Source organism: Prunus mume, linkage group LG3 (assembly GCF_029339155.1).
Source record: "Prunus mume cultivar Tortuosa linkage group LG3, ASM2933915v1, whole genome shotgun sequence".
Classification (NCBI taxonomy): Eukaryota; Viridiplantae; Streptophyta; class Magnoliopsida; order Rosales; family Rosaceae; genus Prunus; species Prunus mume.
The window spans coordinates 11,242,881-11,265,168 of NC_142700.1; the positions used below are offsets into that span (position 1 = coordinate 11,242,881).

General features: G+C 38.8%; 2 pseudogenes; one reads left to right on the forward strand and one right to left on the reverse strand.

Moving 5' to 3' along the window:
• Positions 1 to 475: 475 nt before the first annotated feature.
• On the forward strand, positions 476 to 9,619 carry LOC148918737 (disease resistance protein RPM1-like; annotated as a pseudogene).
• Positions 9,620 to 11,239: 1,620 nt separating this feature from the next.
• On the reverse strand, positions 11,240 to 16,107 carry LOC103325905 (disease resistance protein RPM1-like; annotated as a pseudogene).
• Between the last annotated feature and the right edge of the window lie 6,181 nt (positions 16,108 to 22,288).

Here is a 22,288-nt window from a genome sequence, read left to right on the forward strand (position 1 = left end):
AGAGAGAGAGAGAGAAGATGTTAAAGAGGGGGCGAGGTTGGCTTGGCTATGAGGAGGGAAGGGATTGCCATGAATTGGGGTGGGTCATGGGTGGCTGATGATAGGTTTATGGGTTTTCCTCTATTGATTTTTATTATTAAAAAAAATACATTATTTAGCATTTTAAAAACAAAATAATAATTAGAGTTAAGAGTGTTAGGGTTAAAGTTAATTAAATAGATAGGTGTCCAAAGTTAAAAATTGAAGTGTCGTATTTTGGACCATTATATTATTAGAATAGTCTAGATATCACGAAATGAGGGTAAATGCACAATGTCTAAATATAGAGCCTCAGGATTCGTGAATACAATATTACTTAGTTGTGTATACATTTATGGTTGTTCAAACCTAGTTCATAATCTAAACTTTGATTAGTAGTAAAAGATGCACTAAATCTGGATTTGTAGTTTATTGTCATATTTATTTTAAAGGGAAAATGGGTAATAAAAAAGATAATGCTTGCCTCCTTTTTGTGAACCACAGTTTGACACATATGTAAAAATAATACAAATTTATAAATAAACCCAATCCTAGACATGTATTTATAAAAAAAACCCAAGTACTATTTAAACATAGAAACACACCCAAAATCAACCTCAAAATCAACAATTGTATATTTTTTGGTGTGTTTATAAATGAGTTTTGAGTGTGTATAATGATGGGTTTTGGGTGTGTTTATAAAATGTTTTGGGTGTTGAGTTTTTTTATAATTTCAGCCCCCATTTTGGGTGTTTGAGTGAAACTCCCTAAAAATAATTCATCAAAAACTCAACCAAAAAAAAAAACATTATGCACACATGTCACACTATTATTAGCGGGAGGGAAGTATTTTCCTGATAAAAATTAGATATCTCATTTTCCTAATACATATAAATACACCCCAAATATGTTGAAATCACCCCCTTCAAAATTTCTCCTTTAAAATTCCACTTATTTTGGAGACACGAAATGTGGCTATTTATATGTGCTTTTCAGGCTTGACCATTCCAATCAACCCAAAAAGCCTAACTAGCTAGCTGGGCAGTGGAAATGGCTAAATTTGCTCTTCAACAAGCATCTGTGTGCTAGTTGAGAAGCTCATCCAAGAATGCAACCGTCCAAGCGACGCCAATGTTGATCTTGCAAAGGCCCAAAAAATGTTGACGATGATGAGAGCCTATCTTGCGGACCACTTATCAGACCAGATTGGCTCCCAAGTGATTCAAAATCGTGCAAAAGAGATCGAGGATATAGTTTACGATACTGAAGATGCTCTTGCCAAGTTTAGCGCTGAGATTCCACATCACTTCCATTCCAATATACTCTCTCGGACGGGGCACAAAGTTAAACATTCTTTCTTTGTATGGAAAGCAAGCAGAAATTTGTCAAGAACCCTCAAAGAAATTGAAAGCATCAGTACTTTTGGTTCACTAAAAAAACTCGAGTCAGCTCTTGACCCACCAATTTCCAACCCAAAAGTTGAAGAAACTTATAATAATTTGGTTTATCACCAAGTTGTTAAGGAAGAAGACATTGTAGGCTTTGAGGAACCTAAAGAAAAAATCATCAAACAGTTGATGGAAGGAGATACTTCAAGGCCTTTGCAGATTTGGATTGTGGGTTCAGGCGGCTCAGGCAAAACCACCCTTGTAAAGATTGTTTATGAAAGCTGTTTACACCATAATCAACCGAGCATATCCAGCCTCAAAGCGACTAGCACCAAAGACACGTGTCACCACCACAACGACTTGCACAAAGTCCCACATCGAAATTCTATGCAAACCTCCCACTTTCACCTTCCTATAAATAAGGAATAGTATCCATGTGAAAAGGGGACTTCTTCTCTCCACTTAGAGGAGGATCCGGGTCTCAAAGCTAGACCCTAGGGCCGGGGACTCTCTTCTAAATCCCTGGCCTGGGCATCTCACTTGTCATCTTTATATTCGGGTCCAACTCCATGTACAAATGTAATCATACACTATTATAATGAGAACATACTTCTCCGTGGACGTAGCCAATTCATTAAGGGTGAACCACGTATATCTTGTCTTCTTTACATTTATCGCTTGCCCAAGTCTTTACACACATGCTGAAGGTCCTCACCTTCACCCATCATCTATCACACCTCATCACTAAGTTGGACTCAATCTTGGCCTAACCATTTTGAGCATCAATAGTTTGGCACCGTCTGTGGGAATCGATACAAAAGACTTATGTCGTTCTCCCCTTCCTCAGTGCTCTTCGGCACCCATACAATCTTCATCATATAGCTTTGCGATGCCTTCGCACTCACCATGAACGGCGCTAGCGATGCCTTCAGCACCCACCATCAATCGGCGCGAGGATGCCTTCAAGACCTACGCGCCAGCCACAATGCCTTGCAACACGCAAGCTTTGTGTCCCTTCGGCACCTCCGTGCCTAGCCGTATTGTCTTACGACATGCAAGCCTTGTATCACCTTCTCGCACCATCGTGCCTAATCACATTGTCTTGCTACACGCAAGTTTTGTGTCACCTTTTGCATCCTCGTGCCTAGCCACATCGCCTTGCGACACGCAAGCTTTGTGTTGCCTTCGGCACCCCCGTGCCTAGCCATATCTTGTGTCGCCTTCGGCACCATCATGCCTAATCACATTGCCTTGCGACGCGTAAGTTTTGTGTCGCCCGCACCCCGCGTGCCTAGTCACATCGCCTTGCGACACGCAGTTTTGTGTTGCCTTCGGCACCCATGTGCCTAGCCACATCTTGTGTCGCCTTCGGCACCATCGTGCCTAGTCACATCACCTTGCGACACGCAAGCTTTGTGTTGCCTTCGCACCCCGCGCCTAGCCACATCGTACGCCTTGGGCACCATCGCGCCTAGTCATATTGCCTTGCGACACGCATGCTTTGTGTCGTCTTCGGCACCATCGTGCCTAGCCACATCGCCTTACGACACGCAAGCTTTATATTGTCTTTGACACCCCCGCCATCATTCGGCGCGAGTGATGCCTTCGGCACCCCGTCATCATTTGGTGCGAGTGATGTCTTCGGCATCCAGCCACAATTAGGCCCGAGTGATGCCTTCGGCAGACCTCTCTTATATGAGCGATGCCCACGCACATCCTCACCACAAGATAAGATTTCTCTTCTTACATATAAATATTGTATACAAGCATGTAATATTTGCACAATCCTATTCAGCAATATGGTTCATGAATATTGCATATGAATAATAGCTGCCTAGGTACCTAATTCAACTAGAGTATCACTTTGCATGGCTTGCATGGCTAGGGACAAGCCACCATTTCAATCCAATGGGAAGCCCATGTGACAACTAGTTGAAAGTCTTGAGCAATTTAAATGGCCAAGCCATACAACACCCAAGCTACTAAAAAAAGGGGGGGGGGCTTCAGCAGTTTCAAATTAACGACACTCAAGGGCACCCAAGGGCCCTTGGAAAATTTCTCAAAGCATCCAAGCAATCAATAGCACTCTGACTTTGATGAAGCTCTTTCCTTGGAGTAAACTGCCGACATGATATTAGTGCAGCCAATTGAGTAAAAAGAACAAAATTTTCACCAAATTTCAAATGGCCCAGCTCCAATTCCTTGGCTCTCTCCATCGGTACCCAAAAGCTACAGCTAAGTGATCAAGCTTCTTACCAAAGGAATTTTTGTCAAGGACCACAAAATATATCACCTTGCCCAAGCTCAACTTACCGAGCACCAAGCCTCGATCCGAAGCCAAGACCTCGAGAAACCTCCAAGGCCAACCCTGCCAAATGGCTCTAAACTCACTTGAGCTAAAACACCAAGGGGGCATGCAAGGATGAAGCCTTGCCTACTTTGCCAAAAACTGAAACCACGAAGGGCCCAGCCTCAAGGAATCCAAAATTCCTACCTCTCCAAAAACCCACTTACTGAACCTCACGGAGCCCATCTCCAAACCAATCCAATTTGTAGGCCCAATTTTGGTTTCTTGCCGAACGCTCCAAGGGGCCAGCTAAGAAGTTCCTGCCCACCCAAGTCTACATTGCCAAAGCTAGAACCTGCCAAGAAATATGCAACCGCAACATTACACATCATTTCAAACAAATTGGTTGGCCTTGCTGTTCGGCAAGGCCTATGAAATTCAAAAAGGGCTCACAAAATTACTAACACTAAGACCCACTCAACAAAGAGCCTAGCTCCAAGTCCTGCTGAGCAAAACCACACCAAGGTACTAGCTCATGAAACCCAAGCCCACTTGCAGAAGATGAAGGCCTTTCAACATTACTAATCATACGCATTGGCTAATAGACGCAACTCTCGACCTAAGAGGCCTAGCTCCTGCAGCTTCCGAATCCGGGACCAAGCTCTAGAAACTCAAAAATCAGTTCGATCCATCCTTGTCGAACGGCAAGGGTTGAGCAAATCGGATCAGTGCACCACAAAATTACCTTCTGCCGAACTCACAAGACCTGAGATTTCACAAATCCACTTACTGAACAGCAAGGATCGTGGAACAAGTGAAGGGAGTCCCACGAAAAACACAGCTCGTGCTCAAGGTTACCAAAGGTCACGAAGCCCTGGCCACACTCCTACGCAAACACAATTTTCTCAAGACACCCACCACAATCTAGAGCTCCAAGTTACCTTCACGCCTTGCCGAAGACACTACTAGCTCTCAAAATATTTCCAGTCCACCATTGCCGAACGGCAAAGGTTGCTAACAAGATAAGGAGGGCAGCTCTCAATCTAAGGGCCTAGACTCATAGAAAAGCCGGCCTGGCTACTATTCCTAGCTACAAAGACCCAGCTCACCACGGTTTCAGCCCACCATTACCGAATCTACCCACCAACCTCGCTTGTGAATCAGCCCTCACAACCTTCACTCTTGCCGAAGGTAGAACTCGACCCGAGCCAGGACGAAGGTCCCTAAGCTCACCAAAGACCAAGCCCAATAGCTCAAGTCTTTCACCAAAACTCACAAGAGCACCTACTTCAGCAATGTTTGAACCCAACTACCGATTGTTAGTGAGCCCAAGCCAACAATATGCTGCAGGCTCCTTTGAAAAACAGCCCAGCTCAACCAATGGTCTATGCAACCACAATTTTCTCAAGACACCCAAATCGTAAGGAGAACCCAATCTGTGGTCACAAGGCTCCAAGCTCACTCAAGTTGAAACTTCAGCAGATCCAACAAGGGCCCAACTGACACAATTTTTAGCACCTGCCGAATGCTAAACTTGTCGAAGCCAGGTTTGGACCAAACCAGAACCAGCTCCGAAAATCAGCCTTGTCACAACCTTGTCGAAGCTGGGAACATAACCTCAGATCTGAGAAGCTAGCCCTGCCGAACGGTAGGTTCTATGCTGCCAAAACCGGTGAGTCCGCAACAACGGTACGACAAGTTCCAAGCGACAACACCCCAAGACCGGCCCCAAACAAGACCTTGCTGAAGCTAGATAATGCACACATCCTCCTCCCAAAGGCCACCGCGTCAACTCTAGCACAAAAAGCCCCCAAGGTACTTTGTCGAACGGCAATGACGTACTCAAGTTTGTAGGGGACTCAAGCGGCGACGGAAGCCGTGACCCAAACCAAGAAAAGCCACCCAACGCCCGCTGAAAGTGGGTTGTTGCCCAGACTTTCCTAATCTCCAAACCTGGGTTCAACTCAAGGTTTTAGCCAAGAACTTGAAAACACCCCAAGCAACACTTGCAAACCCAGCTTCACCAAGCTCCAATAGTCCCTCCAAGAACTTGCGGCTTGCTGCAAATTCAAAAACAAAAACTGAAGGGAATTCAAGTGGAACCTGCCGAACGGCAGGCTCCTTGCAGAAGAAAATGGGGGACTCCGCCTCTAATCCAACTCTAACTTTCTAAAAGGGGACCTGCCGAAGCCACAGCACGACCTCAAGAGTCTGCACTTAAGGTCACGAAACCCTCTAACCTTCTCAAAACTCCCAAAATAACCCTTGCCGAATGGCAAGGGTCCAGCTGGAAACTGGGAACTCACCTTGCCGAACGTACTAGCTCAAACTTTAAATCTCAGACCCAGACCCAGCCTCTGCCGAACGACAATAGCTGCATCGCTTTATTTATACCCCCCAACAATGCTAAAACCTAGCCCTTATTCCCCCATTTTTGAAACTTGCCGACAATAAATCCCAACCCATGGTTCTCAACCACTTACTGAAACATATCTCGGGCCCAGCCTTTGCAAGTCATTAACCCATATCTCTACACAACAACCTAGGCTAACTCACGGCCTAGACCCCAGCTCTACACCTTAGCCACAAGGGGGCCAAGCCAAACCTAGAAACAAACTGAAGGCCTAGCTTTTTACACACAAAAAAAGACTTCCTAGCCTACTTGCCGAACGGCATGGATCATCGAACCTTCTTAGACCTTGGTTCCTTTCAAGGCTTGTACATTCCAGGCTTACAAATTTTTCCAAAGCCCATGCCACATGGCCATTCAAAAAAAAAAAAAAAAAAAAAGAGAAAATAGGTCTTGGCCTCCTTGCCGAACGGCAAGAAGCATTAAAGCACAAAATGGCTCCCCCAATTCTCCCCTTATCGAAGCCTAGCTCCCGAAACACAAGGGTCCGGCTCTAGGAACTTGCCAAAAACCCAGGTACCTAGATACCAACAGTCCTAGAGACTCACACCGCTTTTATCATACATACCAAGTATTAACGCAACTTCTAGCTTGCCAACTTGGGGGACTAGGGACTGCCCTACGGCTCCCACTGAACCTGGAATGCTCGGTCATGATTACATAGAAAGCTCACAAGTTCCCAACCTGAAGTTACTTGACCGCAAATTTGACTACTATTTACACCATAATCAACTGAGATATCCAAATTTCAAAGCGATTAGCACCAAAGACACGTGTCACCACCACAACGACTTGCACAAAGTCCCACATCGAAATTCTATGCAAACCTCCCACTTTCACCTTCCTATAAATAGGGAATAGTATCCATGTGAAAATGGGACTTTTCTCCCCACTTAGAGAAGGATCCGGGTCTCAGAGTTAGACCCTAGGGCCTGGACTCTCTTCTAGATCCCTGGCCTGCATCTCACTTGTCATCTTTATATTCGGGTCCAACCCCATGTACAAATGTAATCATATACTATTATAATTAGAACATACTTTTCCATGGACGTAGCCCATTCATTAAGGGTGAACCACGATATCTTGTCTTCTTTACATTTATCGCTTGCCCAAGTCTTTACACACATGCTGAAGGTCCTCACCTTCACCCATCATCCATCACACTTCATCACTAAGTTGGACTCAATCTTGGCCTAACCATTTTGAGCATCAACAAAAGCAAAAGGGTGCAACGATTCTTTGATTGCCATGCTTCCGTTGATGTTCCACGCACCTCTGATTGCTGAAAGCTCTTGCTAAGCATGTTGAGCAAATTTGAGGACCGAATGCAAGAACCAGTTGTACTTCATCATCAGCATCAGCATCATTATGAAGAAATAGATCCGGGGCTAAAATTGAAACAACTTCTTAGGCAAAAGAAGTATGTGGTCATTTTAGATAATGTTTGGAGAGGACATGATTTGGGATGCATTGTAAATGCTCTGCCACAAGGTTTGCCTGGGAGTAAAATAATCATAACTACTCGAGACTCTAATTTGTCTTATTTGCAAGCAAATTCTGCCGAGTATATTCATGATTTGAGCCAAGTGTTATCATGGAAAGATGTCAGCAAACTTTTCTGCAATAAGGCATTTCGGCCAAATTCGAGCGAATGTCCAGAGGAACTTCAGGGCTGGGGAGAAAAAATCCTCAAGAGGTGTGAATTCTTGCCCATTGCAGTTTCAGGAGGTGGCTAGTTTGCTATCAAAGAACCCACAAACCCCATTTGTGTGGGAGAAGTTCCATGACAATCTTGGCTCAGATCTTCCGATTGTTAAACTAGTTTGGGATCCAAGTTACGGAGACCTTCCTATGGAACTCCAAAGTTGTTTCTTGTACTTCAGCTTGTTCCTGAAGACTACTCCATCAAGCGTGAGAGGCTTATTCGCTTGTGGGTAGCTGAAGGATTTGTGACCCCAAGAAGAGGGAAAACAAGGGAGGAGGTTGCAGATGGTTATCTGAATGAACTCCAGGGAGATTGATGGGCAAGTAAGGACGTGTCGTGTTTTGAACCTTGTTCGCGAGTTCATCATTTCAAAAGCAGATCACGTCCTCATCTTGGAATCAAATAGCGCTAGTACTAGTAGTACTAATTCAGGTGAGAAATTTTGACACCTTTCTGCTTATTATGTTCCTATCATCAATATGTCAAGACGTAGGGACTTTAATCGAACATGTACATTACTAGTGTTTGGCCCTTCCCAGCAGGCAGTTCCTCTGACGGTTATGAGCTTGGAAAGGTACTTAAAACTCTTGTCAATTTAAGGGTTTTAGATTTCACAGGCGTTCATTTGGAGGACTTCTCCGAATCTATTGTTAGTCTCTCTCTCCTAAAGTACTTAAGTATGAGGAAAACCAAAATTAAATCAGTTCCAAGTTCCATAGAGAAGCTTGTGGATTTGGAAACGTTAGATCTTAAGCAAACCCAGGTGACCAAATTACCAAAAGAGATCTATGAGCTGTGCAATATGCGCCATCTTTTGGTCAGTCGCGGTTGTGATCAAGATCACGATGGACCTGCCCAAGGAGTGGGAGTGGTTTCCTCAGGCAACATTTGGAGCTTTACCCGAATTACAGAAACTGGCACTAATTAAGGTGGGAAACAACAGAACTATCCTAAAAAACTTGGCAGAGTTAACTGGTCTTAGAAAGTTGGGGCTGACAGATCTCAGAGCAGAACATGCAACAGAGTTGAGCTGCGCGGTTGAGAAAATGGTGCGCCTTTCGACGCTTGAAGTGAGATCAACAGACGAGGAGGAGTATCTTGATATGGATCCTATGAGATCCCCTCCTTCCTCTCTGCAACGCCTCTGTTTGAAAGGGCGCCTCAACAGCTAGCCGAGGTGGATTTCCCATCTTCACAGTGCTGTGAAGATTAGCTTGAAGCGGTCAAAACTGGATGCTGATGCAAACCCACTTACGACCCTTCAAGCTTTGCCTAATCTCATGGAGCTCAATCTGGTTGACTGTTATACTGGAGAGATGTTGACATTCCAAATGGAAACGTTCAAGAAGCTAGAGATATTATGCATCCAACAATTTGATCAGCTAAATAGGATGAGAATAAATAAGGGGGCAATGCCTGTGCTTAAGAAGCTTACCATGTCCAAATGTAAGAATCTGAGGTTACTTCCAGTTGGCATAGAGGTCTTACGAAACTCGAGGAACTGTGTGTACATGACATGCATACTGAATTCATGGCTAAGCTCCGAAGGGATAGTGAAGCATTTCAAGCGGTTCAACATATTCCAATCATCCGTTGAGGTCAAACCCAAGAGATAGAGCGTTGACTTCACTTTGCATTTTGTTTTCAATTAATGTTTTATGTTTTTCTTATTTTGACTTCGAGTTTAAGTTAATTTCTATATAAGTAATACCAACTAATGTAGCATATGATGACATGGTAATCCATGTTATTTGCCATGTCAATTACTCAAATTTGAATTTTTAATATTAAAAGATTCAATTGTTTTTCAATATATATATATATGTGTGTGTGTGTTACGTGTATATATCGAATTACCCGTTCTTTCTACTACAAGATTTCGCCTCCCCCTGAAACAACTCATGTCACATGAGACCGTCATTATTTTGCTTTAATTTGGCAAATTGGTGTTGTATAAAGTACGTTGATATACTAGTTGGTGTCTGTAGCATTCCTTTGTGCAAGTCGTGATAGATGATAGTCGCTAGAAGAGCATCAAACATTAGATGATAATTCTACATTTTCAAATACTAGGGGCACAGCCGCGCTCCCACTTGAGGAACTTGAATGTAGAATATTCTAACAATTGAGTATTGTATTTTGAAGACACTCAAGGTTATGTGTTGTTGTGATAAACTCGGGGTTTTGGAACGTGAAAAATAAAATGTCACGTTTATAATCATTTATACAATCACCAATGCATGTTATAATTTAAGTAAATTTGTCATACCTTCTCTCTTTTATTATTATTTTTAATTAAAAAAACCTTAAATCTCTAAATTAAGTTATTAGGTATCAGACATTTCACCCCAGCCTTGTTTACTTAGAAGATAAAAGATAAAGACTTATCGGATGTGCATGCATGGGTGTGGAAAAAAGAAAGGACCATTCTTGGAAAGAAATTCATTTGCATGATTTGGAAAGAACCATTGGAAACGGTGTGGAAAGTCTTGGTCTTTGTCATTATTCACAACGGGAGACACGTGCATATTTTCGTATACAACAGGCCATTCATCTTGACCGTTCAATTTTTAATTTCTTTTTTTCTTTTGAAAAGTCATTTTTTGTTTTATTTGAGATAAGGTACTCATTGACACTCCAAAAAATATCATAATGCACTCCCTTGTTTTTATGAATGTAGACAAATTGTAGTTTGAGATGTGCTTGATGAAATTTTTTTATTTATTAGGTTGAGAGTCTATATGATATTTATATACTAAGATTGGATTATAGACTCTCTCTTTTCCTTCTTTATTTGGCTAATTTGCTTCAACATGGCTTATACGTATGAAATATTTTTCACCACTTTAGTTCAAATTTGCACTTTACTACTATGCTCAACACTTAAAACGTATCCATAAGATAATTATGATTCCATAAGTACAAAGTAAAGAGTTAATGTTATGCCAATAAACACGTATTAGGTATTGAGAATGATAATAAAGATACACATCAATTAAAGTGGAAGAAAAATATTTCTCATATACGTATACTTACATGAAGTCTTCCTAACAAGCAAGTCAACAACCTTCGAAAAAAGAAATCTCTCGTTGTTGCTGTTAATTTTGATTTGATTTCTCCATATATATTTGAAGTTCAACAATCTTTTACGTATGAAAAATGAAATATCGTAGGGACAACATCAAAAGAGTAGGATTGCTCTGTTTGGAAGTTAGCCGTAGTTGTTTTGTTCCACATTTATTAAATTAATAATACACACATATATACGTATATAGTAATAAATTATTGACACTAATAATGATATGCAATTTCAATTTGGCATCACCCATTAATCTGAGGGGAAGTGATCACGGTTTGGTGCCCGTAGTATTACATTTATAAAAATTAAGTTACAATATATCCAAGTCAAAATAAGAAATGTAAAACATTAATTGAAAATAAAGAACGGAGTGACTTTTTATTTTTATTTTTTTATATATGTTCATAAGAGAACAACTTCATTCAACTTTAAAACAAACATTGGAGCAACTGTAAAAGTCGGAGAGCATATAAACGTGACCTCATTAAAACTTTGCCTTAAAAAACCTCAAAATGAGGAAAATCCGGTCAAGAAAAAGAGTATCACTGCACCTCCTAAAAGCACAAAAACAAAAACAAAACAAAAACCAAAAAAAGGGCAAAAAACTACCCAACTCCCTATCTATTTCCAGAAGTAAACCCAGCTAAGGAGGCATCCACCCAAAAGAACAAAGACGATACAACTATCAAATACATAGAGCTCAGTTGAATTACCCCACATATCTTATTCTACATAAACATGCCACTACATACCAGAAAGACTTCGGAATATTCCAGTGGAAGAACGGATGACTGGAATACGCCGAACCGTTTGAAATGCTTCAGTTTCCCTTTGGAGCTGAGCCATGAATTCAGTATGCATGTCATGGACATGGAGTTCCTCAAGTTTCGTAAGACCCTCTATGCCAACTGGAAGTAACGTCAGATTCTTACATTTGGACATGGTTAGCTTCTTAAGCATAGGCATTGCCCTATTCTCGACTGTCATCAAATTTAGTTGATCAAGTTGTTGGATGCGTAATATCTTTAGCTTCTTGAACGTTTCCACTTGGAATTCCAACTTTCCCGGTATAATAGTCAACTAGATTGAGCTCCATCAGATTAGGCAAAGCTTGAAGGACATAAAGTGGGTTGGCTTTAGCATCCAGTTTTGATCGCTTCAAGCTAATCTTCACAGCACTGTAAAGTTGGGAAATCCACTGCGGCGTACGTTCGAGGCGCCCTTCCAAACAGATGCGTTGCAAAGAGATAGGAGGGGATACCATATGATCCAAATCAAGATTCTCCTCCTCTTTTGTTGACCTCACTTCAAGTGTTGAAAGGCGCACCATTTTCTCAACGGCGCAGCACAGCTCCGTTCCATGTTCTTCTTTGACATCTGTCAGCCCCAACTTTCTAAGACCAGTTAACTCTGCTAAGCATTTTGGGATTGCTTTGTTGTTTTCCACCTTAATTAGTGACAGCTTCTGTAATTCGGATAAAGCTCTGATGTTGTCTGAGGAAACCACCTCCACTCCTCGGGCAGGTCCATCATCATCTTGATCACAGCCGCGACTGACCAAAAGATGGCGCATATTGTGGAGCTCATAGATTTCTTTTGGTAATTCGGTCACCTGGGTTCGTTTAAGATCTAACGTTTCCAGCTGTGAAAGCTTCTTTATAGAACTTGGAACTGATTTGATTTTGGTTTTCCTCATACTTATGTACTTTAAGAGAGAGAGGCCAAGAATAGATTCGGGAAAGTCCTCCAAAGGAACACCTTTAAAATCTAAAACCCTTAAATATTTAAGGGTTTTAAGTACATTTCCAAGCTCGTCAGAGGAAAGCACTGTCGGCTGGCTAGAGCCAAACACTAGTAAGGTACGTGTTCGATTCAAGTCTCTACACCCTCTTGACGAATTGTTGATAGGAGCATAATGAGCAGAAAGGCGTCGAAAATTCTCTGCTTTTGAAATGACGAACTCGCGAACAAGGCTCGTAACTCGGCAAGTCCTTACTTTCCCATCAATCTCTGTTGAATTCACGTCAACCAAATTTCTTCCAATGAGTTCATTCAGACAATCATCTGCAACGTCCTCCATTGTTTTTCTGCTTCTCGGGGTCACAAATCCTTCAGCTACCCACAAACGAATAAGCCTCTCACGCTTGATGGAGTAGTCTTCGGGAAACATGCTGAAGTACAAGAAACAACTTTGTACATCGATTGGAAGGTCCCTGTAACTTGGATCCCAAACTTGTTCAATAATCGGAAGATTGGAAACAAGGCTATTATGGAACTTCTCCCACTCGAACGGAGTTTGTGGCTTCTTGGATAGCAAAGTAGCCACAGCTGAAACTGCAAGGGGCAAGTATTCACATTTCTGGAGGATTTTTTCTGCGCAAGCTTTAAGCTCCTGTGGACATTCGCCTTTATTTCCTTGAAATGCCTTCTTGCAGAACAGCTTGGTGACATCTTTCCATGATAACACTCTACTCAAATCATGAATATACTCGGCAGAATTTGCATGCAGAGTAGCTAAATTACAGTCTCGAGTAGTTATGATTATTTTGCTCCCAGGCAAACCTTTTGGCAGAGCAGTTACAATGCATCCCAAATCATGGTCGCTCCAAACATTATCTAAAACGACCACATACCTCTTTTGGTCCAGAAGTTTTCTCAATTTGTCCCGCGGATCTATTCCGTCATGATGATGATGATGATGATGATGTACAACTGGTTCTTGCATTCGGTCCTCAAATTTGCTCAACATGCTTAGCAAGAGATTTTGGCAATCAGAGGTGCGCGAAACCTCAACGAAAGCATGACAATCAAATAATCCTTGCACACTTCCGCTCCCATAAACAATGTTTACAAGAGTGGTTTTGCCAGAGCCTCCAGGACCCACGATGAAAATCTTCAAAGGACTTGGATCATCTCCTTTCACCAACTGTTGGATGAGTATATCTTTACGCTCCTTAAAGCCCTCGGTGTCTTCTTCTTCAACAACTTGGTGATAAACCAAATTATTATTAGGTCTTGTGTTGGGAATTGGTGGGTCAAGAAGTGAATCTAGTGCTGGTACCGAAGCAAAAGTGTTTCCTCTTTCAATCTTTTTGAGCTTGTTTGATAACTTTCATCACTCGTCCCATAATCCTTGATCAAGTTCAAGCGAGAGAAATGGAAAACTTATGGATGGCATCACGGCAGAATTCTTTGCTCCGACTGAGGCCTTCAAAATATTGTGCAAGGTAAAGCTAAGATGAAATGAGCTCTCTCATCTAATGGGCCTCAGGTACCAATTTTGGGACTAGAATGCTATGTCATATAATGGGCCTAAGACGTAAACCTTGGGTTGATTGGCGCCATTTCTCCATTCTTAACGGATCATGATTGATTTGGATTCACCTTGTCTTCTATTCATCTATATGTGACAATTAGAGAACAAGAGATCAACTAAATTTTACACATTTTGAAGGAAAGATATTTATTAGCAACTATATATATATATATATATATATATATATATATATAGTCCTTTCTATTCAGGGATTCTTCAAATAATTTTATTTGAGGGATACCTTTTAGGGTCCCTTATGAATTCATTTTTCAACAATCGAAATCATCTATTTTTTAAGTCTACATTTATAGATCATCTTTGCAAAAAAATTGACAAATCGGAAACTATTTCAATATCCAATTGTAAAATCAATGAACTGCTTCAAGAAAATACTAAAATTTCAATAATTCAATTGAGTAGTTAAATGATATTGGATTTAAGTGATTTTTTGTAGAAGTGATCTTTAAATGAGTATCTACAAAATAGACGGTTTGGATTAGTAAAATACAATATGGAGTGGGCTCTGCAAGGGTATCCCTCAAATAAGTATTTGAGGGATCCTCAATGTTGGCCTGGGCACGGATCGGTTCGGAACGGTAGAAGGCTTTTCCGTTAACCAAATCAAAGACTTCGGTAGAACATTTTCTCTTCCGTTAACCAAACCAAAGACTTCGGATCCGTTAACTTAATATTTGGTTCGGATTGGTTCGGTACGCCGGTAATACCGTAATAAAAATATACTAATAAAAATACAATTTATAATACTTTCATATAACATAAGTTCTTGAACACATACACCAAATTATCCTTGTAAAATATAAAAATCCAATAGTCTAATTCATCCAAGTATGAAATCAAATAACTTAATCACTATATAATTCAATATATACTCAAGATATACTGGGAGCCACTTGTCTTTGTTGTTTGAACATTTGAGTGTTATTTTTACTGAATTCTCTACATTTATGTAAATGATTTTGACATTTTTTTCGCTTTGGGTTCTTTAGTTTTTCATGCTAAATTCAACCATATAAATAACATAAAATTTGGATCAACGGTTGGAAAGTTACAGGTAAAAAATGGGACAAAGGTCGAAACTATAAAACATAAGAAATTCATAAATTCCTCTCTAACCAAAAAATACTACAATACCAGGGTGATAAAAAGTGATAGAATGGTGATAAAGCATTGATACAATGATGATAAAGAAGTGATACCGCAGTGATGAAGGAGTGATACAAAATGCTAATTGTATTTATTTTTGGTTTCTTGTTTTGTATTTAAATAATAGAATAAGTATAAATATCAAATTGGTACGGGTTTCCGTCGGGTTAGGAGTACTGTTTCCGTTAACCAAACCAAACATCTCGGTACATATCGGATCAGAATAATTAAAATTAAAAAATAATTATTTAACCAAACCAAACTAAACCGTCGGTACACGGATAATTCGGATGAGATGCCCACCCATACCTCAATGGAAGCTCTATATATATTTACTTCTATATATATTTACCCCATATCTATATATATCAGCCATACCTTATCTATCCTTTATAAAATAAAAATAAATAATATTAATAATAAAACTTAGATCTCCTAATTAAATCATTAGATATCACACATTTCATATTAACCTTGTTTGCATAAAAGATGAGTTGTTAGAGACGTGTGACCGTTTAAAGCACATGATTAAAAGTTTCAAAAAAGGTTAAAAATAAAGCTGAGACTTATCCAATACGAGTATTTTCCTCTTGTCAAAAACCTTATAAAATTGATCATATTCTCTTTTGTGTCTTGGCTTTCGGTTGTGAATGAAATTTCATTTACTCATAAAGCATTGACAACCCTAAAAATACCTTAATATCCTTTTGGGTTATAATTGGGGTCTCCTTTTTCTTCATATGATATTGCACAACAAGAATACAACAATTCTAAAAATAGACCCAAGGGAAAATGACTTGTAAACCAATTATGAAACTTCAACATAACAAGTTTATCACTCAAGAGAGAGAGAGAGAGAGAGAGAGAGAGCTAGCTTCACCAACTTCTTCTTCAACGCAAATGCTTCTTAGAAATTTCCATAGCGAAAGTTGCACCACAAAAATATCCCACGAAAAATGAATGACGATGGACATAGTCAAGGACCCAAGGTAGGTGGTAGGTACGAGCATAAGCCATCAATAAAAACTCACATCAAAAATTCGAAAGAAAAAAGAAGAAGAAACCAAGTGATTAGCAAAGAAAGCAATTAGTGATAATGGAAGGTCGGCCCAAAAGTCGGCTTAGGGGTCAACACGCTGATCCACACGCGTCAAGAGGTGAATGGTGGGCGTATCTTTTGCTTTCATGCTGTTGGCAAGGACGGCCACGTGTCGCTCAGCCAACGGCCACGTGTTCTGGCGGCAGTTTAAGGCCGTTGGACTGTTACGTTTAGAAAGAAAATCTTTTTTTTAGAAGATTTAGGAAGAAAATCTTTGTTTGTCACTTTCCGTTTTATTTATTGCATGTCAATTTCCTTAATCAAAATCAAGAATATGACAACCCTAACGCTTTTTATTTTGCCTTCGATGTTTCCAAGTAGAAGACTTCAATTTGACTCTTCCGATCTTTTTATTACCAAGCTTTGTGAGTACAGGCGATAGTTTAAAATTTCTTTTACGAACACATGATTATGATATTGTAAAAATTCGTACTTCAGATTCTTTATCTGTAAGTTAAGATTCTTTTCAACTGAGCTATATTCCGTTGACTTTTTCTTACCAAGTTAATACAAAGTTTTTACATGTAGTTTTTCTACAACAAATAATTAAATATATGTAAATTGACCTGGTAAATAATTTAATAATATTTTAAACACTTTTTTGAACACGGAATGTGAACGGAAATTGGTGGTTGAGCTGGCTGAACATGATAGGATGTTTTGTGTGACAAAGAATTTTTGTTTTTGTTTTTGTTTTTGTCTATTTTTGTGTGTTAATGAAACTTTATGCTTTTTCTTTATATTTTTGCCATAGTCATCCATTTCCATTGTATTTTAAAGTTCAAAGATATATTTATCTTTTATTGTTTTTCAATTGGTAATCAAATTCCTCTAAATAATATACAATCATATAGTAACCATTTCAGTTTTGAAAATAATAGTTTATGTTCAAAAACCAACTTTTCAGGAGAGTGCTTTTGTACAAAGTTGGTATTTTTTATCACTAGAGAAGTTGTATCTATATTCGTCCCCTTAGTTATTTTGTATTTATTTTTATTTATCTGATCAATAAAAACATCACTCGTTTATCAAATTGAAACAAAAACGATCATTTGGGACACATATACTTGTTCTATTTATTAATATTTGTGACCTACTTGTTATATGTCTTTTTTTTTTTCGCAAGTATTAATTAAAATGTTCATAAAAAATATATATGTGAAAATGGGCCCATTAATTTTTTTTTTGGAGCTAATTCGGTTCATGTGATTATTATAGTCTTCTATCCCAACTCTTTTTCAAAGTACCGATATTTTAAGTCATGTTTAATTTTAAGCCTAAGAAAATCAAAGGACCATCAAATATGCAGATAAGGTTCATGTGAGTGTTATATGAAAAAAGACGTTAGGTAGGTAAGAAGCTCTGGCACCCCTTCAACGGTCTTAGATTCAGTGAATTATCCTACGTTGGTCCACGAACCGACACTTACTTTTTTTTTTTTTTTAATATATATTTTTTTAACACATTTCTTTAGTGCAACATTTTTTTTAAAAAAAAAAAATATTTGCAGAATGATTTCTTCATCGGCAACATTAATGCACATTTATCATGCTTTTTTAGTATTTATTTTTGTGATGTATTTTCCAAAGATTTGTATAGATCGTAAGAGATCCTTTTAAATTATCATGGGATACCAACCCCAGCTAAATTCTCACTCAAAGTAGTGAGAAAAAGAATGAAGATATTTCGAAGCAGGTCATAGAATCATTATTATACTCTCTTATTTATACAAGCGATAATTTATTTTAATTTAATATAAACTACATAAGAGTGATTTGAACCTGATGCAGAATGGAGAGCACGTCGGAGTTTTTTACTGACTAAAAGTAATCACAACACTCAACACTGTAGTTTGGATCTCTCACCACCTTTGAACTCGGACTTGAAACGAACATGTAATCTATTTCAGAAGAGCTCCTCCAACTATAGATATCAATCAATTGCGATATGTCCTTACTACTTTCGGTTTGACACAAATGGTATAAAAAATAAAAAATAAAAAAAGTCATATGGACGTACATGGTTATGTGTAATTTGAAAAGTCTTTAAAATAAATTATTTTGGAATATTTGTTGAAGATAATGTGCATTGTTTTTACTTGATTGACATGAAGCTGACGATGGCACAAGACATTGAGTACGAGTGTCAGGATGATCAGGTGCTCCGAGTGTCATTGTGTAACTGTGTTCTTGATTAGAATGGCATCATGCACAGCAGCACTGCAGGATATTCCATATTCTTACACAATCAACAAGCTTACAACAAGTTAAAAGTTTCCGATAGTGATTTTTTTCCCTTTTCGTTCTTTGTTTTTTCATTTATACCTTTTTAATCCCTGTATTTAGTTGTACTTTTTGATTGTGGGGAAATCTTTGCTTCACATGTTTATTGTAATGAAACTCGAATGTGATTACGTGATGAGAGAAATATATACGCTTCAATGTAGCTAAGTTATACTCCCCCTTCGAGCCAGCAGCCCTCACCTAATTTTGAGTTGTTAAAGGAATCATCCTCAAATCCTATGATTTATGGAAGATTTGGACTACCTAATCTTGCAATGTGGTCGCACCTGATGATGTTTTCTTTATTTGATGCGACATTAACCCATACTTAAAAATGTTCTTAAGAACACCCCAATCCCTTAAATCATGAATTCTAATTCCCTCTTATCAACTAAAGTAATCTTCTACACACTTGATTGCTCCAAGTCCTACAATAACCTTATAATTGCACTTATTTCGAATAAATTTTATCAGTTTAAAACAAGAAAACACAAACCTTAAAATTGTGTTTAATTTCTAAAATATAAAGAATCGTTATTATTATGAACATTTATAAATAAATAAATAAATAAATAATCAACAATAATTGATTTAATAAAATCAGGTTATAAGAATAAACAAATAAACTCGTCAAGGGGCTGTTTGGCAACACAGTGTGGGCCAGTACGGTTTTCTTTAAGCACAGTGACAGACAATTATTTGATACATTGGCTTTGGGCAGACCATCTGAGATGATTTGACGCTTCCCAAACATGTCCCAAGTGTAGGGCAATCTTTTTGCATTTTGTTAGCCATTTCCAAATCGGCTCCTTATCCTCAGCCAGTCTTCGTGCGGAGTCACCCCCAACCCAAATTCCGTGGGCAAAAGAAATGTGGACCCAGAGACAAAAAACTGACAAGTAAAAGGACCCAGTATTCATAACCCATTTGGCCCTTAGTAAAACCTCCTATTATTGTTATGCACCTGCTTTTCTCATTATTGTCCTCTTTCAGCCTTTCCAGTTTCTACCCCAATTATGTGGGAATAACATTGGAGTGTGCTGCCCTCTGAATTCATTCCCGGAATGGAAGATTCGAACATAACCTTTACTAAGCTCTAAGATGATGATTTGAATCCCTCAAATAGGTTATATGTGACAACCCTCGCAGCCACACATAGGTTATAATGTCAATCAGGTTTAGTAACAAGAGAAACTCACATGTAATTACGTGATGAGAAAAATATATACGCTTCGTTATATCTTAGTTATTCCGTCTAGCGATGAACGGTTATAATGTCTATTCTCTCCTAGGGTTGTGGACATGAAAAGGGTAAATGAGGTCATGGAAAAGATGGCATTTTCTGTTAAAGAAGGGAAATTGCAACAAGTGGTATGGGTGGGGAAGTTCTGCAGTCAGTCAGTGATGTTTTCAAGTGGCCTGTAAGTTTTGGTGCTGACTGGTCACCAACTAATATATTGTGAATTTGAAATTCGACGTGAGCTTTTCCAATTTGGAATTTGTAGTCTTCGAAATGGGCATGCATGTTCCAGATAGTCTAGCTCATATGTATTGTCCACCTCATGCCAAAACAAATTGGTGCTACTGGTTCTGATCTTGTCGCGCAGCAGCAATAATATGCACGTATATATATAAATATATATATATATATATTTATTTATTTATAGAGAAAATGGAAGAGTTCAAATTGTACATTTGGCGTGCACGTAAAGAACAGGAATATTCTACCTACGTTGGGCCCGAGTGCAATATTATTCCTTGCATGCTGGTATAAATTAGCAAAAAAGTATGCATAAATTCTTCGACCATAAGACTCTTATCACATTGGTTTAGTTCTAATTCTTCTTTTCTTTCTCTTATACTTTATCTTTTTCTTGTTTAAGACTTCTTTCTTGCTCTGCGTTTATGTATACGGAAATACTTCCATTCTTCTTCTTTTTCGCTCAATTTTCTATCCTTTGATAAGTACCCAAAAGTAATAATATTTAAGAAATCGGTTACTTTCTCTCTCTAAGATTTTCTCTTTTGTGTTTGCATATTTAATTCTTTAATATTTTTTTAAATACAAGCGTTTATAGTCTCTGAACTATAAGAGAAAGGGAAGTTTCACACACACACTACTAAGACGCAATGAGATTCGAATATGAGACCACTAACCTTTTCACTAGACTAGACATTGACCTATAATACTAATTTTGATGAGAAATATATCACAGCTTCATAGAGAGAAATATCTTCTTGCATCTATAGTCACATGGCCCTCCTCCACCCAAATCATCATATATTATTGTTTCCTTACCCAACATGCCATTTCTAGCTTGGTGGATATGATACTCTCTATATTTGCAAGGCCGTGGTTTTCAATTGGATACTCTCACTCACACCATGTTTCAGTGCTTAATTTGTTGTAGAGAGAGGCAGAGCCCACCCTCATCCCTAAATGCAACAATCCCATGTCTGCAAACTCCCACTTGTTTATGCACTTCCATGTGCCTTTCCAAATAGTGTCTCCAACCAGGGGCCATGGATGTTTTTGGTGCACCTTTTAAATTAAAATGCAATTAAGCATGCTTGCTTGCATTTTAGATCAATCAAGTAAAGCAATCCCAAGAAGGGTCGGCTAAAGTAGGCATTGAAAATCACATCATGGATAGATTAATTAACACTTAACACTAATTGATCCAATAATAGCTATATGTACAATGTTCGATGGTTTTTATTGGCAGTTGGTAGGTTTTTCAGGTAAAGTCAATTCACCCAGTGATTCCTTCTATTATTTTGGGTTGCATTCCTATGACCAGAGGATACACAGAGTATCCATCCTATCTAGCTGGCTATTAGATATTTAGATATTTAGATATATTTAGATATTTAGAAAGAAATGGGCAATAATTGAAGATGTAAAGCTTCTAGTACCATGATACTATAAGCCAACTTTAGCCCCAAAAAAATATCTCACCCTTGGTTACATTACTTGTTTTTAGCACTTCATTTTGAGTGCATGCCCTTGTCATTTTTCGTTTCCTATCTTACATGTGATCATTCGGCATTATTAGGGTAATTCAACTCTAGATAATGTCAACTGTTGCACATGTAACTTGAAAGTTAAGTGATTAATAGCATTTACTAATGTATCCGAGATCCTATTGAAGATTTCCTCGGTCCCAAAAAGTCACTTTGAACGTATATAATGTAAAGCAATGTGATGTTGGACATTGCAATAGACATGTTGTTTATGCCTTTTAACAAATCACAATGCATGTTATTACAAGACTTTCTTTCCTATATAGCACAAATCAAAGGTTTATTATATACGATCCACATCCCAAACATACCATTCATTGTTTTGGGGCATTATTACTTACAAAACCTAGATTAGCCTAATCTCACCTTTAAAGTCATATGGGCAACACCTTAATTAGTTTGTACCCTAATTAATTGAAAATGATCAACTTGGGGGAAAGCAAAATGATCAAAGTGAAGCATGTGGCAGCACGTGCACACGTGGAAGATGATGAACGGAGTGATGACACAAATGAT